The 17,871-nt window shown below is 48.1% G+C and overlaps 1 protein-coding gene across 18 annotated transcripts in view; it reads right to left on the bottom strand.

The window, feature by feature from the left end:
- The window catches only part of MARK2 (microtubule affinity regulating kinase 2), a 1,484,563-nt gene that overhangs the window by 48,994 nt on the left and 1,417,698 nt on the right, over positions 1 to 17,871 (bottom strand). The gene's annotated exons all lie outside the window — the stretch shown is intronic.

Consider the following 17,871-nt stretch of genomic DNA (forward strand, 5'->3'; position numbering starts at 1 on the left):
AATGTTTGAAAATATACTCCCTGCAGAGCCTTGCGAGAGCGAGTAAAGAAATTGTTCCTTGCCTTATATATATTTTTTTTAAATCACTTTTACTAACCCTCTGTATTGCACATTAATTTGTATGATTGAATGAATTGTGTTTATTTTTTTTTACAATTCATGATTTAAAAGAGATGTACATGTGTTGGGAAAGAAACATTACATTCACATATATTCCTCTAGAGAAATAGTTTGGAGTTCAATATATAGTATTTGGAATCAAAAAAGCTGTAAGGTTCACTAGTTTATCGTTTTGGAAATCAAAGGAGGAGAGGGTAGCGTGTGTTCTTGTTTTATGCGTTTGGTATTTTGGTAGAATGCGAAGAGTTTTTTTAAATGTAAAAGGAACAAACTGATGGGTGTTCCTGCTGTCGGCGTGAACAGTGCTGGAAGTTGACAATTCACCAGAGAGAGATCGAAGGATAAGCAGTTGGCATCAGGCCCCTGATAGAAGGCCATGGAGGTTAAAACCCGGGACGCTCCAAATTCTTTATGGGTAGGATGAACAGAAAACGGACTATTCAGAAGTTGTGATGTTCATCTCCTTGACACTTTTTACATAGTTTTGAGGCTGGTCAAAAGAATCTCTAGAATAACAAGCTGTGATATCCCTATAGATCTGTCATCAGTTCTTAACGAAGGAGCAGAAAACTACCTCCTGGCAAAGAAAAACACTCTACATATGTGCACTACGAGCAAGAAGGGGGAGGATAAATAAAAATAATTGCCTTTGTGAGGTTCTTCTAGAGCTAGATTTCAAAGACCATAAGTGTGGGGAACAGCCTAAATAAACTTCATTCAGAAGCAGCCAGATATAAAAAAAAAATGCATACTGGGTAAATGGGCACTGGTATCAAGCAATCAGAGGGCAATATAGAGATCTAACCTACAATTCGCTTGAAGACAATTAGTTGGTTGTAGGAGTCCCTACACTGCTTTCCATCTTGCAATATGACTGTTTTAAGCATAAACAGTAGCACTTTGGAGAGGACTGAAATTCAGAAATGTTAATTATTAAACACCTGTTGGCAAGCGGTCAGCAGTGCATCCTCATTTTAAAAGAACATTGTTGATTAAAAAACAAATTCATTGAAAAAGAGGAATTCTAAATTTAAAAAACAATAGATTAAAACTAGTGGGATATATAATAAAGGCCATCATATTTAAGTACATTTAATCAAGAGGAAAAAAAAAAAGACTGCCTGGTGTTTATCTGAAGATGGCGTGGCACAAACGTCTATGGCATAGAAATTCTTGAATTCTCTACAATCTTTTCCGTTGATCAGTGCTGCATGATTCAGGAGGCTCAAGAAATGTTGGGGTTTATGTTTAAGTTTGATATTTTCTTAAGGTCTTTGGATCAGCCATGGAGTTGATAGATAACCATTCCTGCATCCAGCAATTAATCCTTAGTCAGAACCCACACCCTAATTGGCAAGGTGTTCAATTTTAGATTTTAGATTCTATACATCGTTTCTCAATGCATGTTTTCGCCACAACCAGTCACCAAATTCCCTCACTTGGATTTAGTCTATTTTCGTATTTATCGTCTCTTATTTTTCTTCTATTATAACAGATGCATCTAATTTTACAATATGAAACTTCAATGTACTTTCTCTGTGTCCACGGTTCTCAATCAGCTTCTCTGTTCATCCTGTGGTTTGCATCATCCACCAATGGCTAAAAGTATGGTCTGACAAAGACAAGTTAGAGAGACAAGCAGGCCAGAGCCATTAAATTTACCTCAGGAATACAAAGTATTTTCCCACACTGATAGCTCACTCAATTTGGATAAGACTCAAGTACATGGTTACGGAAAGTTTCACTCCCACTATGAAGCTCATAGATTTCACTCTAGATCGGCAATAGAAAGGCTCACTTTTTGAATTTGTTCCAGAGAATGTGCTGAATAATCAATGTAAAACCACACAAAATACTACACTGAAGCTCTGATTGTGCACCTATTAAAACTCAAATTGAACTATTGTATTACTGTGTCTAGCAGACCAGAAAAAACACAAACTTTTCATATGTGCTGAATCGACAGCGATATCAGCCAGCATGCCCCCTTGCAAAATGCAACTCTCCAGATTCTGATACTTTGTTTAATTGCGGTATTACAAGACAGTGTACTGTTAATTGCTGTCAATATCTTACCACCTTCAGAAAAAGCTGAGGAAGAGGTTCCTGAGGACTGCCTGCCCGAACTGAAAGTCTGCCTTCAAGCCCATGTCTAGAAAATAGTGCCTGCAAAAATCAGAGCGAGAAGGCCAAGCTGCTGCTTTAGCAAATGAGTCCCAAAGGACATGTTTTTGAAAAGCAACCAAAGCAGCTTTGGCCCTCACCGGGCGAGCACGGAGACCTCTGGGTTGTACCAACTTCTGAGTTGAATCGCTTTCCAAGATGCAGGACAATACATCTAGAACAAGTTACTTACCTCTCTGTAGTGTTCTTTGTGATTGATGTTCCTCTCAGGGACTCATCTATGATAATCTTATCCACAGCACAGCTTATTTTTGGGAACCTTTCCACAACTGAAGGATGCAGTACGCCTCTGACCGGCTCCACCAGACACCTCTTTGTGGCCCGTGCCACGCACCATGACCTCAGTACTATTATGTTGTACTCGGGCGCTGAGGTCTTGCTGAACCCATGGTGTACTAGTTATCTGGCAAGTAGGGTAGGATGGGAGGGAGATCAGGAATATCCACCGTTAAGAACATTAGAGGAAAGTAATTCGTTCTTTAATGGATTCTTTCCTCCCACGGATTCCACATCTATGATAGAGTCCCATAGAAGAACAAGTTACTTCTTACCTTGTAACGTTCTTTCGATGGGATGTTCCTCCGACGTATTCCTTATCTTTGATAATACGTTTCCAGCTTGCTGGCCTCGGAAATTTTTTCTGTAGAGGGCGCTGCGTGTCAACGGCCACCGTATCGGCGCCAACGTCACCATGCCCATAAATAGCCACGCGCGGCGTCCGTTGCTCAGTTCCGTTTTGTAGCATGAGAAAAGTCATGCCTGAATTGGTTATTGACCTTGAAGGAGCGTAAGCTGCAACCACAAGGGAAGTATTACTGCGGGGATGGATGGGAGGGGCGATAAGGAATACATCGGAGGAACATTCCATCGAAAGAACGTTACAAGGTAAGAAGTAACTTGTTCTTGGAAGGGATTGTGTCCTCCGACATATTCCTCATCTTTGATAGACTCCCATAGCAGTGGCATGTAATTGGAGGTGGGAGTAAGAATGTCATGTATCCCTTTAGGGATGGACCGAATGTAATACGGCTTTGCCAAATCTGGTCTCTTGACTAGTGGAGGAATCCAGGTTGTAAAATTTTGTGAATGTATGTGCGGACGACCATGTGGCAGCTGCACCTATGTCTCTGACTGGTACCCCTCTTTGGAGGGCCGAAGAGGCTGTGATACCCCTGGTTGAATGAGCCCTAAGATTTTGGGGTAGCTCTTTCCCTGCCAGTTTGTAACATTCCAGAATGGCCAAAATAATCCACCTGGAAATGATTTGTTTTGTTATGGGTAATCCCAACTTGTGACCTGATTATCCTACAAACAGTTGGTGTGCTTGCCTGATCCAAGCCATTCTGCTGATGAAAAAGCTTAGAGCTCGCCTTGGGTCCAGCCTATGTAGTCTTTCTTCCTCTTTCCCCGGGTGGGGAGGAGGGTAGAACGAAGGTAAGGTAATTTTCTGAATAATATTAAACTCAGACACCACCTTTGGGAGGAAATTAGGCTTCACCTGTAGGACAACGCTGTCCTTGTGGAAAAGTGTATGTGGGGGTTTGCAGGAGAGAGCTTGTAGCTCGCTCACCCTCCTAGCAGATGTTAGTGCTACCAGTAGAACAGTTTTAAGCGTGAGAAATCTCAGCGAACAAGAGTGACGTGGTTCGAATGGAGTGCCCATTAGAAAGTTTAAGACTAAATTTAAGTCCCATAAGGGAACTTGGAATGGTTTTGGAGGATAAACATTAGTTAATCCCTTGAGAAATGGTATCACTAGAGGTAGTTTGAAATATGATGGTTCCTCCGCAGAGCGCTTGAAGATTGAAAGCGCTGCGAGATAGCCTTTTACAGTGCCAACTTGAAGGCCTGAGTTTGGCAAGTAGTAGAAACGATAACACCGTTGGTGTACCACATGAAAAAGGGTGGATATTTTCTTCTCTACACCAGCTGCAAAATTTGTTCTAACGACAGCGGTATAAAGACTTTGTTGCTGGCCTTCTGGCCGAAAGCAACACCTCCATGACGTCATCAGGAAGATCCCAATCCTTGTACCTCACCCTTTCAGAAGACAAGCGTGAAGGTTGACGGTTCTGATGTCTGGATGGAGAACCTGACCTTCTGCCAGAGAAGATTCTCTGAGTGGAAGACGGATTGGAGGGCAGATGGACATATCTAGACGGTCCGGGTACCACGTTCTCCTGGCCCAGTCCGGGGCAATTAGGATCATGGTTTTCCGGAATCTCAGTGGAAACTCTCAGTCCACTACGAACGCGTCTCCTAGAGCTCCTCTCGGGGGAAATTCCCTTGAAAAGAACAGATCGCACTTCCTGTTGGTGCTTGTGGTGAACAGATCCACCTGAGGGGTTCCCCAAAGGGCAAAGATCTCTTGAAGGACTTCCTGAGCTAGCTCCCACTCGTGGGAGACTCTGCTCTGCCTGCTCAGAGTGTCCGCTGTCAAGTTCTTCTCTCCGGCTAGGTGGATTGCCGATAGAGAGATTCCTTCCTGAATTGCCCAAAACCACAGCTGCATTGCCTCTCTGCACAGTGGCAGTGACCCTACGCCTCCTCTTTTGTTGAGGTAGTGCATGGCCACCGTGTTGTCCGTCATTATTAGGACATTTCTCCCCTGTACTGATGGCAGGAAAGCTTTCAGCGCTAGTCTGATCGCTCTCAGCTCCAATAGGTTGATGTGTAGTCTGGACTCTGATGGAGACCAACGACCGCTGATGGTCAAGTCGTCGGCATGGGTTCCCCACCCCGTGAGTGAGGCGCCTGACTACTGTTATCACCGGCCATGGTTGCTAAAACAGTTCTCCTTTCAAGATGTTCTCTGGATAGGCCCACCATTGAAGGTCGCAGGCTACCTTGTCCGGAATCCAGAGGAGATCTGTCATTCTCCCTGAGAATTGCGACCACTGAGTTCTCAGTGTCCACTGAAGAGATCTCATTCTCAGGCGAGACTCTGGCACAAGGAAGATGCAGGATGCCATGAGGCCTAGCAACCTAAAAAAGTCGAAGACTGGGAGACGTTGGGCATTTTGAAACTTATTAACCATCTGCAGAATATCTTGAGCCCTCACCTCTGGTGGCAAGGCTTTTCCCAGGGAAGTGTCCAGGACCGCTCCAATGAACTGGAGTCTCTGTGATGGTATCATCTGTGACTTCCTTAAATTGAGGGAGAAGCCCAGTTTGTGAAGGAAGTGGCAGACATAATCTAGCTGGTTCTGAGCTTGTTTCGAAGATGCAGCCCTGATCAGCCAATCGTCCAGGTAGGGGTAGACGTGGATCCCTTCCCTCCTTAGACTCGCCGCCACTACCGACATTAGCTGGGTGAAGACCCTCGGGGAGGAGGTCAGCCCAAATGGCAGAACTCGAAATTGAGAAAGAGTCGCCAATTGCGAACCTCAGTTATTTCCTGTGTTTGAGATGGATTGGCACATGGAAATAAGCATCCTGAAGGTCCAGAGATACCAGCCAGTCCTGGAGCTGGAGTGCCTGAAGGATCTGAGAGAGAGTAACCATCTTGAACTTGTCCTTCCTGAGGAACTTGTTCAATTCTCGTAAGTCCAGGATGGGTCTCAGTCCTCCGTCCTTCTTTGGTATGAGAAAGTAGGGCGGAGTACCAGCCCTTGTTCCTGTCCGCTACAGGTACCGGTTCTATGGCACATTTCTCTAGCAGGTCTATAATTTCCTGCAAGAGGAGCGGATCTGGAACTTTGAGAGCTGTTGCCCGGTGGATGACTCTGAGGGATGTGAAGAAAGGGTAGGCAGTAACCCTGGGCAACTGTCTCCAATGCCCAAGCATTTGACGTAATAGCCTGCCATTCCGTCAGATGTTGAGTTAACCTGCCCCCTACAGGTGTCTTGTGTGGAAAGACCTCAGAGTGGTTTGGGGGCGGCTGATGCAGATGCCGAGGGTAAAGAGGCACCTGCTGCTGCTGTGGTCTTAGTACTTTTGACCCGTCCACCTCGGGTGGATCTCCTTTGGCCTCTTTGAGCCGGCTGTCCTCTGCCTTTCCAGAATGCGGAATAATAGCGAAAGGACTTTCCTCTCCCAGAGGTTCCTGAGGGGCGAAAAGGAGTTTGGCGGATAGCAGCTCCTAAAGATTTTGGTGCTGCTTTAGATGTCTGCAACTTTTCCAGACTGTCATCAGCCTTTTTTCCGAATAATGAAGAGCCGTCAAAGGGCATATTCAAAAGTCTGGCCTGTACATCTGGAGCAAAGCCAGACTTCCGCAACCACGCATGTCTGCGGATTGTTGTACTTGCCGCCATGGCCCTGCTGATACTGTCAGCGGAATCGATGCCAGTTTGAAGTGACTCGCACATGGCATCTTTGGCATCTTTAATAATGTTAAGGAAGGCTTCCTTTTCCTCTCCTTCGGGTATGCAGTCAGCCGCTGATGAAGCACACTCCCACAGTGTGTGACTGAACCTGGCGAGCGTACAGGTGGCATTGATGGACTTCAACGCCATACTACAAGCAGAGAAGACTTTCTTTGCCATAGAATCGTACCTCTTGTCATCTCTATCCTGTGGGACAGTAGGGTAAGTGGTCCTGCTGCTTGATGAAGTTGCCGCTTGGACCACCAGGCTCTCTGGAGTCGGGTGTTTCGATAAGTTTCAGGGTCAGCAGCAGCTACCCTATACTTGGCTGATAATCTTTTATTGACAGCAGGGATAACTTCAGGAGTTTCCCAGTTAGATGCAATCTTTCTTTGTAAGGCTGTATGGAAGGGGACAACAGGATCCTCCTGTGGACCTTTGTCTAATATGTCTGTCAGGTCATCCTGTTGAAAAACAGGCGAAGGCGCAGACCAACCCATGAATTCAATAATTCTTGCCATCAGGGTTCTATAGGGTGTTTCGGCATGTTCCCCTGGGTCTGGCTTAACAAAATCCACTTCTGGGGAAGTGTCCAGCCCGCTTGCCTCATGTAATGACTCCTGTAGGTCTTTTAATCTTCTTTCCTCAGAGGTGAAATCCTCTGAAACAGGTAATGTGGTCCTCTGCAACCCGAAGATTTCCTGGTCAGAATCTTCCCCTTCTTCATAAATTGTCCAGGGTACTCTGACCTCTGAAATGGTATAAAACCCATTTCTAAGGCAGAAGGAGCCAAACTCGTCATTATTGGGCGAGAAAACGTCAATGTTGTCGATGCCGATGTGACAGGCTTCGAAGGCGCCGAAAACGGCGTCGAGAAAACCGGAAGAGGCCTCGAAGAACTCGAGAGGATCGGGATCCAACTCGAGGACATCGACGACGGTCTCGGCGTCGTGCCGGAGGCTCTTGGAAGCACCGTTGGCTGTGAAGTAGCCGTGGTCTTCTCTTTCATCGGCGTCGATGTCGGCGTCGACGATGGCGTCGAGTCGATCGACCGATGCGTCGAAGAACCCTTCGACAACGGCGTCGAAGACGGTGCCTTCTTACCCGATGGCCCGTGGCGCTCTCGGGTGGAATGTTCCGCCGGGTGCTGCGACTCGCAGCGTTTTGATTTTTTAGGTTTTTCACCCGGGGTATCACCCTCAGCTGTCTTCAAGGGGGTCGAGGCCGCTTTCTCGAAGACGCGTAACATTTTCTTCTTGACTTCCTCCCCCTCAGCCAGAGAGCTGTGTTTTGTGGGGCAGGAGACCCTTTCTGGGGAAACAGAAGACGAGGAAGGGGATCTTCGACGTCTCTTTTTTGAGTGTCGCGATCTCGACGAATGGTGGGAGCTACTTCGAGATCTAGAATGGGAATGTTTTCGACGGCGAGGAGACGAATGCCTCGACCGAAGAAACTTTCAAGGAGGTTTTGACTGACGTACCTCTCTCGAGCGTCCCCTTGCGCTCCTTCAAGGCTTTCGCTGTCATGGACATGCAGTCTTCACACTCCGAACAATGGTGCTCGGCTCCCAAGCACCACAAGCAGATCCTGTGTGGATCAGTTAGACATTTTTTGAAGCCGGATCGCAGAGTTGTCGGTTCCGATGAAGATGCCATCGAGAACGAGTTGGTATATTTCAAGTAGATGTAGATTAGATTATCTGACTGACCTGAGCAACGATGTTCCGAGGCCCCGCGAAGCGCGGAAAAACGGAACTGAGCAACGGACACCGCGCGTGGCTATTTATAGGCATGGTGACGTCGGCGCTGATACAGTGGCCGTCGAGGGACATCGACCCGGCGGACGTCGACGCGCAGCGCCCTCTACAGAAAAAATTTCCGAGGCCAGCAAGCTGGAAACGTATTATCAAAGATAAGGAATACGTCGGAGGACACAATCCCTTGGAAGCACCTTGATCTGGTGGAGGGAGACGAGCATAGGACACAGCCTGTACAATAAAACTCTAAAGGAACGCCCTGCTGAAATGGGCGTCCTGTACTGAAAGGGAATCACAGTAGTAATGCTTCGCAAACTTTTTCAGAGAAGCCCATGTGGCAGTGTCTAAGTCTGCAGGGCAGAGGTGGCAGCCACTCCTCTGGTAGAACGAGCTGTGACACTGTCAGAATATTCCTTCCAGCCAGATCATAGCAGTCCTAGATGCAGAGGATGATCCACCTTTACAGTGTGTTTAGTCACAACCCTACCAGCCCAGGCACTAGCATAACCCACAAAAAGCTGGTAATCTTTCCTGAAGTCCTTCGTCTGAGAGACATAGTAACCAAGAGTCCACAGAGGGCCCATCCCTCGGCCTTATAAGGATGAGGCGGAGGCAAAAGCACAGGCATATGGATCTTTTGTGAGATTAAAACCTGAGACCACCTTCGGAAGAAAAGAGGGGCCAAGTCAACGTCACCTTCACTTTGGAGAAAACCAAACCGGAAGATATAACAGATAACAGAAATGTATAGAGAAGCAATTGTCAAAGCAAAACAACATTTTTTTTAATAACGAAATTTAGATTGCAGAGATTAGCTTGAAGCTCTTTGAGATAGTCGAAAACTAGAAAGACCCAAGATCCCTACATATTTCACCCCCAGTAAAGAAGGCTTTACTAAAGTACAGCAAACTTTTGCCGAGAAGATCAGATTAGCATATGATAAAGACAAATAATCTAGTCTTGGCACACAACCTCCTCGAAAATACACCAGAGATGACTGCACCCGGCCTATGTTTCGAATTCAAACAAGTCTCTATAATGGAGGTAAACAAAGCAGTTGAAAACACGCGCCCTACCACTTGTGCTGGTGACAATTCCATCCATAATTGTCATAGGAAATTCAAAGATCTTTGCCCCTTTTCTCACACGCGTTATTTTGTACACAATACCATACCAGATATCATTAAAGAAGTGATAGTGACCACCGACTCAAAAAACCCAATTCGAACCCTAAAGATCCTACAAACTTGAAACCCATCACAGATGCAGTATTCATACTGAAAATTGTACTCAAAATGGCTGCCATTCAGCTCCAAGCGTTTCTAATGGAACGGAGTGGTGATTATACCAAAGATCCGTACAGACTCGCACTCATTTATGAATCCATTGTCGCTGGATGTCATCCAACTGGATGTGTTTGAATGGATCTAAAACTGAGCTAATCATCTTCGGTTCCGTACAGGCAAGATCTGAACTAGATCCTAGATACTCTCACTTTAACAGACAGCCATAGGTTGGCAGTAACAGAAAAGGTAAAAACACTGGCCATGTACTTTGAAGCCCCTGAGCTCAGAGCTACATGCCGGAAAAAAAACGTGAAAAGCTGGCTATACCACCTCGGATTGCTAAAACAAATTAAACCTTATGTCTCTAGCAAAAAGTACGAAACACTGGTAAGGGCAATAATCCTCCCTAGGATCAATTACTGCAACATAATTCTATGTGGAGCAAGATAAGGCAGCATCCAAATACTTCACACTCTAAAAAACAAAGCTCTAGGGATTGTTAAAAACATCACGAAGAGAGAGCACACGTCTAATCATAGGAAGGATCTCCACTGGCTCCCAGTAGCAGCTAGAGTTCAATCTAAAATGAACACCTCAGTCCATAAATTATTAGTTACTCACTGTAGTGGCTAAAGTACTCCTAGTCCATAGTCCTTTCCTCCATACTGCATGGGCATCCCTTGCTAGGGACAGGAGCTGAACCCTTTTCAACCCAAACATTTCTTTACCACTATAAATTTAGTGGTGCACGGGGCGTGGGCCCAGGAGCATGTGCTCCCTTGACTCTGCCCTCCGGCACCACACCCTTTGACGCGTCGGCTAGTATAAACCTCCTAACATTCCTTTTTTTTAAGGGGCAGGGGAAGGATGATTGCACCTATGGAGGAAAGGCGACTATGGACTAGGAGTACGTTAGTCACTAACATGAGTAACTTAAATTACGCCTCCATACTGAATCGGCGATCACCACCGATTGAAGACCCAGAGACATGAGGCGTTGAAGACTTTACGAGAACAGGCTCCAAAAGACTGCTTGCCCGAAGGCCGCTGATCGTGCGCTGCCATCTAGACAACGCTTGCAGAATGCCAAGGAGGTACCCCAAGTAGCCACCCTGCTGATTGTTTGCCATGGCACATGCCTCTGGAAGGCGACCACTGTTGCCTTGGCCCTGAACGTATGAGCGTGAATATTTGCCGCCACTCCCTTATGCTAACCCTTGTATGCCTCGTGAATGGCCACAACCATCCACCTAGCTATAGAGGCCTTTGTTGCCCGACAACCTGGCTTTGACCCACCGAAGGTTTTGAACAACGCATCTGACTTGCGGAAGCCTCTTGTCCTGTCCAGGTAGAACTTCAGGGCTCTCCTGACATGAAGACCGTGTAATACTGTTGCTGCCTAATCCTTCGTGTTAGGAAAGGAAGTTGGTAGAACCATCTCATCGTTTAGATGAAACGACACCACCATTGGGAGAAATGAAGGGTGTGTGCGGAGCACCACATTGTTGCAATGGAACGTGGTATAGGGTTCTGCGTTCACGGGGGCCTGAATTTCATTGATTCCCTCGAGCTGAAGCAAGGCCCACCAGCAGGGCTGTCTTGATTGTGATCAATCTGATGTCTATGGGCGCCATAGGCGCGAATGGTTTATGCGCCATGACGCCCAGAACCACGTTGAGGTTCCAGACGGTGTGGATGTTTGATAGGGGAGTACAACCTTGTCAGCCCCGTTCGATTCCTCTTGACCACAGAGTTGGAAGTGGAGAAATGAAAGTTACTCGCTGTAGTGACTAGAGTACTCATAGTCCCCTTTCCTCCAGCCTTGTCGGCGTCCCCAACATGGAGACGGGATCGGAACCTTTGGCACCGAAAAAAATTGAGCATCCCCTTTATATTTAGTATAGCGTGCAGGGGCGCGGCCTCGGTGGTGGGAACATTCCACCGAGGCCCCACCCTCTCGCGCTTCACCTCAGTCCCCTTTGAACACATCGAAGGCTTAGATACCTGGCTAAAATTATACATATTATCCCTTGACATACTAGCGGGGGACGGTGGGTTATATGTATGGAGGAAAGGGGACTATGGATTAGTACTTGTCATGATGCCTACCTCCGGGCATCAAGACCAACCCCATCAGCTCCGGGAGCAGGCATCCAGATACTTATTAAAATCCCAACAGCCCTGGCTGGGGGCTGTTTGGGTTCAGTCCTGGAGCCTTAGGCGCCAGGTTCATCATAGAAATCAGTCCTGGCGCCGCAGGCGCCAGGCTCAGACTTTACTTACCTGATGCAGACCATGCTGCAAGTGAGTCCAAGCCAACGTGAGGCCTGGATGGGACTATTTTATTACAGGGACTATTTTTTTACTCGGGCGTGGTTCTGGGGAACTTCTTACCTGGAACTACTTTGGAGGCTATTTAAACCACGCCCGAACAGCAGCACACGCTTTGCGTTATTCTGCATCCAGCAGCGTAACGCTCACCTTGCCTGCAGTCAGCATCCAGTCTTCTGCCACGCCCGCCTCGAATCTGGAGCTCCTAAAACAAAGAGGAAAGAAAAGGACAAGGTTAGAAAACTAACTATTTTCGAATTCCTCACCCGATTCCGGATCCATCTCGCCTCCGGACCTGGAAAGAACATCATTTCTGTACGCGTCGCATCCCCAGCTGCAGCGCCGCGCCATACTCATCAGTCCTCGCAGCATCTTTCGATTTGGCGCTGCCTCCATCATTTCTTCGCTGAACTCCGGCACCTGGGGGACAAAAGAAAACAAGGTGAGCCGAGAAAACCAACAAATATAACTCTTATCACCATAGACTTACCTGATTTACCACCGGAGGCATTATTCTATAACTCTCCACATCTTCATATGCCGCACCTGCAAGGAGAGAGAGAAAACAACACGTTAAACACGTGCAACATTTACCGGACAGCGTCGGGTAATACAGACACTTACCTGAGCGCCACCAGCTGCCACGAGAGCATCTTCTCACAAACTCAGTTGCAAGATAAGGAAGGAAGGGGGGACGAGAGTGAACATCGGACATATTGAACTCTATGAACTTGATACTTACTGGTCCTCGCCAAGAACCTCGGAGTCAATACTCTCCGGAACTCTCCCACGCCTTCAAACCAGTGAACTAACTGGCATCAACGCGCCCCTGCAATCCATGCAGGATGGAGAGCTCATCTTCCTAGAATATAAGGTGAGATTGCTGAGAGGGCACTTCGGAGGTGATTAGTGGGGAGGAATGTGGGGGGTGCCATCACTTGAATCCACGGGTGGCTAAATCCATCTCTCCACTTGCAGGAGAATACTTCTACGGGTCAAGCAGACAAGATTAGGAGGGCCAGTCCAGTCAGTCATCTCTGCACTACGCATCACGTCAGTGGAGACCGCAGCCGTCCGGGTCCGACCGACGCCCCTGTGGGAGCCAGGTGAGCGTAACAGTACTCTAGTCACTACTGTGACAAACTTTAATTACTACTACGTCCGGTCCACTTTCCTCGATCCTTGTGGGTAATTCCACCGAACAAGACACAGGGTGGAGCTGTGATAACCTGCCTCATAACTAGCACGAAGCAAAAAGGTTCTTCAGAACCGCCTGACCAAACTCTGCATTGTGCCTGGAATTGGTGTTCAGCGAGTAGTGCCTACAGAAGGCCGAAGGAGTGGCCCAAGTAGCCGCCTTGCTGATGACATCCAAAGACGCGCGTCTCTGAAAAGCAACGGCCGCGTCCTTGGCTCTGACAGCATGGGCATGAATCCACCCAGGAACAGGTTTGCCCACGGCCGTATACACCTCTGAAATGGCCTGCACGATGCAAAGGGAGATGGAAACCCTAGAAGCCTGAGAGCCAGGGGAGGAGCCCCCAAAAGACACAAACAATGCCTCAGACTTCCTGAAGGATTTCATCAGGGAAAGATAAAACCTGAGAACCCTCTGAAGGTCTAAGGAATGCAGGGCTCTCTCTGCCTCTGACTGCAGGTTCAGATGAAATAGAGAGACCACCTTAGGCAAGAAATGTGGGCGAGTGTGCAACATGAACTTGACGTTGTGAAACGTGGTGAATGGCTTGCACGAAGACAACACCTGCAGCTCATTAACCCTGCTTGCAGAGATGAGAGCCACCAGACAGCCATTAATGTCACCAAGCAGATGTCCACAGAAGCCATCAGCTCGAAAGGCTTGCGTTGAAAGGCTGCAAGCGCCACACTGTGGTCCCAGACCGGATGAGGTCTATACACCAGATGAAAAAGCCCAGATAGACTCTTGAGGTGGGCCTTAACCACTGGGTTGGCTGATGAAAACATGCTCGGGGGAATTCTTGTAAGCACTGATGGCTGCCAAATGCATGTGGCAAGTATCCACCTCCAGAACGAGCCAGGTGTGCCGAAATAGCCAGTACTTCATCCAGAGAACAGGAGACAGGGTTGAGACCCTTGTCGCGAGCTTGATGGCAGAACCTAGTCCATTTGCTCTTATACTGATATATGATATATGGTATTTGTAACACGCCTATACACAAGTGTTTCAAGGGACCGAGCTGAGGGCCTGATGAATGATGGTTGAGTTGACCAGAAAAGCGTGCCGCCTTGCGGAGGGATATTAGCCATTAGCCTCTTGGGCATGGGAACACCAGCTGAACGGCAGTGTCCCAACGCACCCCTAGAAAGACGAGTTCCTGAGACGGACATAAATGCAATTTCCTCTGATTGAGGGAAAACTCCAGCTGATAAAGGGTATCTGCCAATCTCTGGCAGGAGTGCACCACCCCTTCAGGTGACCCCGCCCTCACCAACCAGTCGTCCAGATAAAAGTATAGATGATGGCCCTCCAAGCGGAGAAGGCCCGCCACGGCGTTCATCAACTTCGTGAAGGCACGAGGGGCCGCGTTCAGGGCGAAAGGCAGCACCTTGTACTGGAAGCAGTGCGACATAATCGTGAACCGCAGAAACGTCTGATGCGGTTGATATATTGGTGCATGCAGGTAGGCATCCTTGGCGGTCCAGTGAACACATCCAGTCCCCTGCATACTGAGACTCGGCTATGGTGCGGGAGTAATCATCTTGAAGTGTTCCAGCGGTAAATACAGATTTAGAAATGACAGGTCCAGGACTACCCTCAGGCCAGCCTGGTTGTTCTTGGGTCCCGAAAAAATACTGCAGTAGTAACCGAAGCCCCTCTCCACGAGAGGAACTAGTTCTTTCATCTGCATTTACAAGAGCCGGGAACACGATTCGACGAAGAGGAGGAGAGGACGGTAGAGGCAAAGGAAGAGTGAAAAGCCGCTTCCAGGTGTCCTGGAACAGAGCTAAACGGCCCTCCACAGGCAAGTTGTGTTCCCCGAAATTGACATCACTGCTTCTTGGCGTCAGAGGAGGGGGAGTGGAAAGCCCTGTGCAACGTCCTCTGCTGCTTCCTCATGTTGTCGCTGGGCGACCTGTCAGGCCTCTGTGTACCGCGGTCTCGGAATCCCTTGAATCTGGAGAAAGCAATTGGTTTGAACTCGGAATTACCCTGGGATTGAGGGAAGGATTTCTGACCTGCTTTTGTTAGGATGGCCAAGGACTTAGTTATTTCTTTTATTGTTCACTTGTTAGGCGCTTATACAGCAAGCAAATACGGTTTCAAAGCACCCACAGGGCAACAGGGAGGGGACAGGGGATAAATAATACAACAATGATAAATAATTAAATACAACAAAATAAGAAGAGAGTCGGGAGGGGACGACAAACCTACTTTGCCTTGTGAGTGTTCAGAATGTGCAAATGCAGAGGGGAGAGGGGTATGGGATAGGTGCTGTGGTGCTTATGGAGAACAGGAGGTGAAGTGCTAAGAAGAAAAAAGGAAAGTTCAACCTCAAATGGGGAGGGAGAGCTTAAGCAAGTGCAGAGGATAGACAGCGGCTGGGATGATAAGATGCAGTAGGTCAGGGCCCCGAGAATACATAAGGGCACTGCACACCAGTCAAGCAACTGTGCAATTAGCTGAGGAGAGAAGGAGTGACGGAAGAGGTAAAGAAGAAGGTCTTGAGGCTTTTCTGGAACTTAAGGAGGTCCTGCTCAATACGAAGAGGGAGGCTGTAACAAAGAAGGGAGCCCGCTGAGGAAAGCGATTGACAACCTGCTCTCCATGTGTTAAGCAAACCACTTAACACGCAAGGAGTTGGTGCCAGAGGAACGCAGGTGTCTAGAGGGGTAGTATTTTGTCAGAAAGAGTTGCAGATGGAGTGGTCCCTGGCCCCAGACAGCCTTGTGGATGATGCAGAGGGATTTTAATTTAATCTGTGCGGTGATCGGGAGCCAGTGCAGACTTTGTAGGGCAGGAGAGAGATGCGGTCCCTGGGCTTGAGGCCAAGGATAAATCTTGCCACCGGATTCTGGAGTAGCCTGAGGGATCGCAGAGTGGACAAACGTAGATTAAGGAAGAGGCTATTGCATTAGTCAAGCCATGGAGAGAACCAGTGCCCGGGTAACACTGAGTCTCTGGGTGAAGGTGAGGAAAGGTAGAATTCCTTTGAGAAAAAAAGAGCTGAAAGTGGGACTTCTTGACAAAATCCTGAGTATGAGGGAGGAAGTAGAGAGGAGTCGAAGAGGACTCAGATTCCTAGCTTCCGAGGAGGGAGGAGGGGGAGTTCAGCCGTGTTGCTGGACGCCCCAGATACTAGTGCCTGAATGTGGGCTCTTTTTCTGGTACGACTAGAGAGTCTGTAATGCCTTTGGAGCAGGCAGCACGCCAGTTTGTCAGAGGGTGAATCTGAAGTTTGCCACTTCCGTTCTGCAGCCCAGCACTTAGGTTTTTGGTCTGCAAGTACTGAGTCGTACCAGGTGTTCTTCTTGGAGGCAGGTTTCAGGCGGATCCTCAGGACTGGGGCAAGGATGTCGAGGGGGTTGGTGATGGAAAGATAGAGGTTGCTGAGGGCAGAATCAGCAGTAGAATGATTTGGGTGGGCAAGGTGGAAGTGAAGGCAGCAGCTGACATTCGTTTCATCGGAGGGATGTACGTGAACAAGGTTGGCAGGGCTTTTGGCAGAGTTGTCTCGAGGCCATAAGGACCCAGGTGGGAGACGAGAAGAGAGTGGTCGGACTATGAGAGAGGGGTGTCCAGGGGAGTAGCGAGAGGGAGATTGGAACGGATGATGGCGTCAAGCGTGTGTCCGGCAGAGTGGGTTGGACCAGAAGGAAGAACGGCGAGGGATTGGGAGGTGCAGAGGTAAATGAAGAGGGTGGATGCTGTGCACAGGGAGTCTAAATGGATGTTGAAGTCACAATCAAAGGGCAGAACCACGATTCGCTCCTGAAAATCAGATGAAAACTTTGTGGCGTGCATCCACGCCGTCCTGCTCATCTCGATCCCCAGACACAGCCCTCTTCTGGCTGTGTCGATGTGGGGCACCGCAGATTCCATGAGGTCCTGCGCAATGGTCCAGGCATCCGCCAGACCTGCCTTGAAGGAGGCCTGCTTGTCTGAAGGGTGGTCGGGCAGAAATTCCCTGAACTCTTGTCACAGTTTCTGGTTAGCCACAGCCAAGAGGGCATCCATGTTGGCCTGCCACAGATGCAGCCCTGATATGGAGTAACAGCGCGTTCTCAAGGACCCGGTCTTCCTTGGAGAGGCAACTGGAGGTGGCTCCCGTGCAGGAAGACGACAAAGATGATGGTTTTGAATACAAGGAGGCCGCAGCAACCACAGAGGAATGGGGCTGCAGGTGAGAGGCCAGGAGGATTGGCTCCCCGTCCGTCAGTCAGTCTAAACCTGCCATCCAACTTCTTGTTCATCTGGGCGTTGGCCCTGGGCTTCTCCCAGACCTTCTGCACCACCTGCAGGACATCCTTCTGTAGGGGAATGCCAAACTAGATTGTGGTGCATTTCCCCAAGACCTCTGCTAGCACACCTAACTCCAGGGGGGATTCCTCTGGAAGAGGGACCCTACCAGGAAGGCATGGTATCAACAGTAAGATGAACACAAGTGACAACAGTTCAAGGGTGGTTATTGAACGTCCAAAAAGGGTTTGAAAAACACCTATCTAATCCTAAATCTACAGAAGGGAGCAAGCTACGACCATCAAATAATAATAACGCAGTCCTAGTGGTATTTTGTCAAAATAAAAAGGGCCTATACTAATAAACCTATTGCCAATCCCTACCTCTAAATACAAATAGCATGGGAAACCATGTTTTACGAAAAAGAAAGAAGTGTTCACAAAATTATA

This window comes from Ambystoma mexicanum, chromosome 2p, assembly GCF_040938575.1.
Source record: "Ambystoma mexicanum isolate Mex_15411 chromosome 2p, UKY_AmexF1_1, whole genome shotgun sequence".
In the NCBI taxonomy this organism is placed as follows: domain Eukaryota; kingdom Metazoa; phylum Chordata; class Amphibia; order Caudata; family Ambystomatidae; genus Ambystoma; species Ambystoma mexicanum.